The following is an 8,041-nucleotide window of genomic DNA, read 5'->3' as shown; positions in this document are numbered from 1 at the left end:
TTTAAGGGACGTTTGGACAGGCCCTTGAATGTGATGAAGATAGAGGAATATGGACATTGTTCAGATAGGAGGGATTAGTGTTTGTTTTTTAGCTGGTTTAGCAGAACATTGTGGGATGAAGAGCCTTTTCCTGTGCTGCTCTGTTCTATGTTTACCTGTCACAGATATTAGGCATATTTGTCTATAGTTACCAGATTTTCTTTGCAGCCCTTCTAAAATAAAGGCACAGCATTAGCCTCTCTCCTGGGTTCATGTATGTCACTCATTGTTAACTATGATACATATATTCAGCCAGACTCCAGCAATTTCATCTCTATTGCCACACAGTGTTCTTGGATAGAATGATCTGACACCAGAGATTTTTTTACCTTCATATGTTTTATTACTTAGAACACCTCCTCTACTGTAGCATGGACTATCCTAATGATATCGCCATTGGTTTCTGGGATGTCACAGTATGTCCTTCTCCATGATTTAGAAAAGGAGAAATATTCAGTGCGTGCCTGATTCATTTCCTGTGACTCTACATGATAGACCTCCACTTCAATCTTTGAGAGACCCTATTCTTTTCCTAATTCTCTTAAAACGGATAAAATCTCTTTGGAGTCTATGTAGCGTTCTCTGTCAAAGCTATTTCATCCTCTTTCTTGCCCTCTTCAGTTCAGTTCAGTTCAGTTTCAGTTTGTTGTCATTTAAAAACCACAAATGCAATGCAATTTAAAAAATGAGACAATGTTCTCCAGAATGATATCACAAAAGCACATGACAAAACCAACTACACCAGAAATCCACATAATGTTTGATAATCCCCCAATCCAGAGTCCGGAGAGGCTGCTGCATATTAATATCATGCTACCATCTTAGCGCATTCCCTGGAAAGGACACAAAACCACATAGTTACATATAGTTATAATTAACATATAGTTACAACAGTGCAGACAATACCATAATTGATAAAAAACAGACCATGGGCTCTTGATTTCCTTCATAACTAAAATCCTGCATCCTTGTATTCCTCCAGCAAATAATCTTTTCGCTGCTGCCTTTGCCTGACCTATGTCTCCCCTTTCTGACCAGAGCCTCAACATCCCTTGTGAGGACAATGGTACAAGAACATAAGAAATAGGAGCAGGAGTAGGCCATCCCCCCCCATCGAGCCTGCCCCACCATTCAATAAGATCATGGCTGATCTGTCCGTAAACTCAGCTCCTGCCTTTTCCCCATAACCCTTAATTTCCCTATTATGTAAAAATCTATCTAACTGTATCTTAAGTATATTTAGTGAAGAAGCCTCAACTGCTTCCCTCGGCAGAGAATTCCACAGATTCACCACTCTCTGTGAAAAACAGTTTTTCCTTATTTCCGTCCTAAATCTTTTCCCCTGAATCTTGAGGCAATGTCACCTCGGTCTAGTCTAATCTGCCAGTGGAAACAACTTTCCTACTTTTATCTTTCAAAATTTTGTATGTTTCTATAAGATTCCCTCTCATTCTTCTGAATTCCAGAGAGTGTAGTCCCAGGTGACTCAATCGCTCCTCATGTTAACCCCTTCATCCCTGGAATCTACCTGGTGAACCTCCTCTGCACTGCTCCAAAGCCAGTATATCCTTCCTCAAGTATGGAGACCAGAACTGGACATGGTACTCCAGGTGCAGTCTCACCAGTACCCTGTATAGTTGCAGCATGACCTCCCTGTTCTTGAATTCAATCCCTCTAGCAATTAAGGTCGGCATTCCGTTTGACTTCTTAATAACCTGTTGCACCTGCAAGCCAACTTTTTGCGATTCATGCACAAGCACTCCCAAGTCCCTCTGCACAACAGCATGCTGCAATCTTTCACCACTTAAATAATAATCTGCTCTTCCATTATTCCTCCCAAAGTGGATGATCTTGCATTTACCAACGTTGTATTCCATCTGCCAGACCTTGGCCCACTCACTTAACCTATCTATATCCCTCTGCAGACTCTCCACATCCTCTGTACAATTTGCTTTTCCACTCAGTTTAGTGTCATCAGCAAATTTTGCTACACTACACTGAGTCCCCTCTTCCAAATCATTAATGTAAATGGTAAACAGCTGCAGGCTCAGCACTGCCCCCTGTGGCACCCTACTCACCCCTGACTGCTAACCGGAGAAACACCCATTTATACCAACACCCTGCCTTCTATTGGTTATCCAATCCACTATCTCTGCCAATACCCTTCCTCCGACTCCATGCATCCGTATCTTATTTATAAATCTCTTGTGCGGCACCTTATCAAATGCCTTCTGGAAATCCAAGTATACGACATCCACCAGTTCCCCTCTATCCACTGCACTCATTATGTCCAAAAAAGAACTCCAGTAAGTAACTCCTGCCCTTTCTGAGTCCATGCTGCATATGTCTAATGGAACAACTCCTTTCTAAATGACCTTACCTTAATCTAATACAGAGGCATATTCAGGTGATTAAAATTGACAACTTTTGTTCAGACACTTTACTATTCATCATTCCAGTTACTGAACATGTGATAGGATTATAGAGTAATATAGCACAGAGGCTTCGACCCACTGAGTCCATGTCTGCCATCACATATCCACTTACACTAATCCTTTTTCATTCTTCTCACACTTTACCAATTCTAAATCCTTGGACAATTATATTAGCCGATCAGCTTGGACATCTTTGGAAAGCATGAGAAAACCAGAGCACCCAGGAAGCCCATGTGTGGTGACCAGGAGAATATGCAAACTCTACACAGACTACAACAGAGTTCAGGATTGAACTCCAATCACTAGAACTATTCAACAGCAGCCCTACTAGCTGTGCCTAGGTTCTGCCTTTAACTACATGTACATGCTTCATAGGCATAAAAATAAACTGCAGTGCACTCAATTTAATTAAAAATCCTTAAGGGGAAAATACGAGCGAACTTAGAAACATATACATTCAGTGCCACTGAACAGGTACCTCCTGTACCTAATAAAGCAGCCACTGGGTAAATTTTCAAAGTACATTTATTATCAACCTGTGTATACTATATACAAACTTGAGATTTGTCTCCTTACAGGCAGCCACTAAACAAAGAAACCCAATAGAACCCATTAGCCAAAAAATCAAACATCCAATGTGCAGGAAAAACAAATCATGCAAATAATAAGAGTAAGCAAATAACATTCAGAACTGAAGTTCACTAAAGTGAGTTGACAGCCACAAAGCCTGTCATCACTGCAGCCATTAGCTGCAGAACACAGCCTCAGTTCAGTGCAGAGATGAGTAAACCTCATGCAGCAGCCATATGAACCAAGCCATCCCTTGCCTCCAGCCCCGACACCCTGACCTTTTCATTCTGGCCTGGTGCCCTCGCTCATATGCCTGGACCCCACCACTTTGATTTGGCCCGTACCTGACTTTTCCAATCTGGGCTGGTGCCTAAAATCAGTCAAACTCTGGGTCCTTCCTCATTCCCAGGCCCCACTGCCTCAAATGGCCTTGCCTCATCTCGGTTTTGCCACATGAAATCACCTCCAAGTCTGCTCCAGCAATGGCCAAACATTGGCTCATTCCCCACTGTCAGATCCAGGCCCCACCGCCTCAATTCAGCCCATACACACAACTCAACCATCCTACACTTTCCAGACTCCAGTTCACACTGTAAAAATGCCAGGTCATATAGAAAGTTCAAAAGCTCAGCCTCAAAAGGGAGGTTACAAGATACTGATTGCAGTGATCACATCAGAAAAAGTGTGATTAATACAGTAATTTATAATATTGTTTGCTACCAACAATTCATCACTATGCTTCACCAGCGCCATCTTAAATATATGCTGGTAGTCTTCTGCTGCTGTAGCCCATCCACTTCAAGGTTCAAAGCTGCCTGGCCTGCTGTGTTCCACCAGCATTTTGTGTGCGTTGCTTGAATTTCCAGCATCTGCAGATTTCCTGGTGTCAAGGTTCAATATGTTGTGCATTCAGAAATTCTCTTTTGCACAGCACTGTTATGGTTATTGAGTTACTGTCAGCGGTCATTCTCTTCTGACCTCTCTCATTAACATGTATTTTGTTTTTCTCACTATTCTCTGTAAACTCTAAAGACTGTGATGCGTGAAGATCCCAGGAGATCAGCAGTCTCTAAGATACTCAAACCACCTGTCTGTCACCAACAATCAGTCACTTTGATCACATTTCTTCCCCATTCTGATGTTCGGTTTGAACAACAATTGAACCTCTGGACCATGTCTGCATGCTTTGATGCAGTTGTTGCCACACAATAGTCTGATCAGATATTTGTATTAGCAAGCAGGTATACCTAAAAAAGTGGCCATGGAATGCTGACTTTGCAAGTGTTTAAACTGCATGTCACGAGGAAATGTGGCCCTTTAGTTTGAGCATAGCAGTGAGAAAAAAGTGTAAAGGCAGCAAATCGAGTTGCAGAATTGTACGTATCTTAAACAAGCATCACTCCCCACTAACATCTTAACTGCATTCTACAGAGGAGTGGTTGAGAGTGTGCTGACCTTTTGCATCACAACCTGGTACTCCAGCTGCAGTACTGCCGACAAAAAAAGCCTTGCAGAGGGTGGTTAGGGGAGCAGAGAAGGTTATTGGGGTCTCCCTACCTTCTGTCCAAGACCTCTTTCAGAGTCGATGCCTCCAGAAGACACGGTACATCATTAAAGACCCCTCACACCCTCTCCATGAACTGTTAGTTCTTCTGCCATCAGGTAAACGTTACAGGAGCATCAAAACTAAAACCACAAGGCTACTAAACAGTTTCCTCCCACAGGCAGTCAGACTGCTAAATAGCTGCTTTACCTGACTCTGCTTTGGACACTTTTAACTTGCACTGGACACTTATAACTTGTTTTTAACTGACGTGTGGCTGTTGTGTTTTCCTATTTATTGGTATGTTTATTATTTAGTGTTGCAATTGTTATGTTATGATTGCACTGCTCCTGGGAAACGCTGTCTCATTCTGCCCTGCAGAGCTGATGTACGGTTAGAATGACAATAAAGTTTTTGAATCTTTGAATCTTTTAGGTGTAAAGGATGCCTAACACTCATGGAATCTTCCTGCGGCACCAGTGAGCACTTCATGGTATTTGAAAAAAGGAACCTGGATTATAAAGGTCTGTATTTTCATAAGTATAAATGAAATAAAAAAGCATCTTGCCCAAAGCATAATTTACAAACTGGACATCTGAGGGAGCTGGTAATAGAAGTTTAGGTTATCTATATTGAATTTTCATGTTCACTTATTTTAAGAAAACAGAATTGTATGAATCAGTCAAATTTCCCAAGCTTCAGCAATGATCCAGGTTTGACAAGACTGAAGGAGTGTCACGTTGCACCATTGAATAACATTGAGTTTCCACAAGAAATATCGGTATTCCTCCAACAATAAGATTTTTCAAATGAGTATTTCAGGCCATGTTCATAAAACTGAGTGGAGTCAAGTCTTGGAGTCAAACTTGAACTAGTTTAAAGTTAAGGAGTTTGGATATTCACCATCTAACCAAGGAGTTATACACCAGAACTAAGTGGTTCCAAGGTTTACAGGATCCAAGAAGTTTGCACAGAGGCAAATTATCCCCAGATAATGATCTTGGTTAACTGTTTCAAAATATGATTTTGTGTATAACTTGGGTACTGCATGAGTTATGAAGCCATTCTTAAATCTAAAATTATCCCATCAGTTCAAAGTTTTGGCTGTAATCACCCTTACAGTTATTGACATAATTGTTTTACTAATGTTTTTGTTGTCAGGACTATTCAGCTCCAGTCTTCTCATGTGAGCATATATTGAAATATTTGTTTTTACAATGCCCATGATCTTTAACTTGGAAACTGTCTGATTTCTTTTTGGCCTATTTTCTCCAAGTTGAGGCATTGTTCCTGTATGTTTAAACACAATAATAACTTGTTTGAAATAAGGTTCCATAAGCTGCAATGTGTTAAGGGATCCAGTTAATATCATTTTTGTGATGGGTATTAAGAAATATTTATCAGCTAAAGCACTGGGAAATATTTCTTACTACTTCCAAAAAAAGAGTAAATCCAGTAACACATCTGCACTACAGTAGCAGCTTAAAGTATATACAGGGAGGAAGAGATCTTGAACCCACAGCTTTTCGATTCAGGTCTATGTGCAACCAACTCATCAAGATTGTCACTTTGGTATTTATGGCATTTCTTCCAGATGAAGTTCCCTAGAGTAAATTCTTCTCTATTCCAAAACATAATTGTCATCCTCCTCAGTGATTCTTAAGTAGTGGCGGGTTGGGGGAGGGGTGGGTTTAGTTGGAGCCGGGACTTTAAAATAGAGTATTATAAACATTTATGCATTCCCAGAGCATTTGCCCCCTGCAATTCAGGTGACTATTTTGAGATTCAACAACATAATACAGACCTTGGTTTAACTTTAGTTTTTAATTCATGCAGGTACTATTGGGTCAGAAATAGTGCCAACCATGTCTTGCTTTGATATCATGCATGATATCTTGGCACTGCTGGGCTAGAATATATCATCAAACAAGGTAAATAAAGAGATACAAACTCAGCATGCTAACAATCACATAAATAGCTATGGATATAGTAAGTCAATTTGTTTAGGAGTATTATTGTTTGTGGGAGCAATGTGGGCTTCTGGACAGGGAGAGCTCCTTGCTTCAAGGAGATAACTAGGAAAGGTACCCTCTCCGCTTCCCGCAGGGATCACACCCTCTGCAGTTCCCTTGTGCATTCATTACCCCCCCCCCCCACACACACACACACACACACACACACACACACACACACACACACACACACACCACACACACACACACACACACACACACACACACACACACACACACACACACACACACACACACACACACACACACACACACACACACACACAAATCCACTTCCTGGACCTTAACACTGCAGGCAGTCTAAGTACAACACCTGCCCATACATTTCCTCCCTCCCCCCGTTCATGGTCCCAAACAGTCCTTCCAGGTGAGGCAACACCTAGTCTGCGAATCTGCTGGCTTTGTTTATTGTGTCCAGTGCACCTGATGTGGCCTCCTCTACATTGGTGAGATCCGTCAAAAACTGCGACTGTTTCGTCGAGCACCTCTGCACCTCTGCACCATCTGCCACAAGCGGCCAAAACGTTTTAATTCTGATTCCTATTCCTGTTCTGACGTGGCGATCTGCGACCCCTGCTTGTGTCAAGATGAGGTCACCCTCAGTCTGGAGGGAGCAACACTTTATATTCCATCGTGTAACATCCAACTTGATGGCATGAATATCGATTTCTCTTTCTGGTGAACAATTTCCCCTCCCCCTTCCTCTATTCCTTACTCTGACTTTCACTTCTTACCTGCCTATTACTTCTCCCTGGGTCCTTTCTTTCCTGTCTACACTCCTCTCCATCAGATTATTTCTTCTCCAGCCCTTGACCTTTCCCACCCACCTTCCAGCTAGCCACTTTCCGCTCCCCCACCTTGCTATTTAGGCATCTTCCCCCTCCCCTTCCATCTTAGTCCTGACAAAGGGTCTCAGCCTGAAACATCTGCCTGACCTGCTGAGTTCCTCCAGCATTTCATGGGTGTTGCAGCAAGTATTTGATATTGTTCAAAGTACTACACTGTAGTCACATGCAATGCGCTACTAAAGACACACGGAGGCAGAGAGAGCTGAACTCAGAATGCCTTTACTGATTCAAAATCGAGTGCTTAAATCTCCCCTCCCATGGGCCCCTGCGACCCGTGGGTCAGACGTGATGTCAGACTGTCCCCGGAAGGTCCACCCCGAGCGGGTAGTTCCAAACGCGTTACCGCGTGTCTGCCCGTGGCTCCTGATGGCGATTCATCCCGCGTGTGTGGGCCGCCACACCCCCCCACCCCCAGAACATCCATCGGGGGAGTGGAGCCCCCGGTCTGAGTGGCTTGCCTGGGTGTCCGGCCTTACCACCGCGGTTCAGGTACCCTCACTGGTTGCTCAATGTCCAAGTGCACTGGTTTGAGGCGGTCCACTGTAAAAGTCTCTTCCCGGCCACCACCTCCAC

The 8,041-nt window shown here is 42.9% G+C and overlaps 1 long non-coding RNA gene across 1 annotated transcript in view; it reads right to left on the bottom strand.

Moving 5' to 3' along the window:
* Positions 1-398: 398 nt before the first annotated feature.
* Positions 399-8,041, bottom strand: part of LOC132401625 (uncharacterized) — a 47,611-nt gene continuing 39,968 nt past the window's right edge. The window contains exon 4 of the long non-coding RNA XR_009514642.1: positions 399-872. This is a non-coding gene — a long non-coding RNA (uncharacterized LOC132401625). The remainder of the gene's footprint in view (positions 873-8,041) is intronic.

This window comes from Hypanus sabinus, chromosome 11 (assembly GCF_030144855.1).
Source record: "Hypanus sabinus isolate sHypSab1 chromosome 11, sHypSab1.hap1, whole genome shotgun sequence".
Lineage (NCBI taxonomy): Eukaryota > Metazoa > Chordata > Chondrichthyes > Myliobatiformes > Dasyatidae > Hypanus > Hypanus sabinus.
This window is presented reverse-complemented; position numbering and strand designations above follow the sequence as displayed.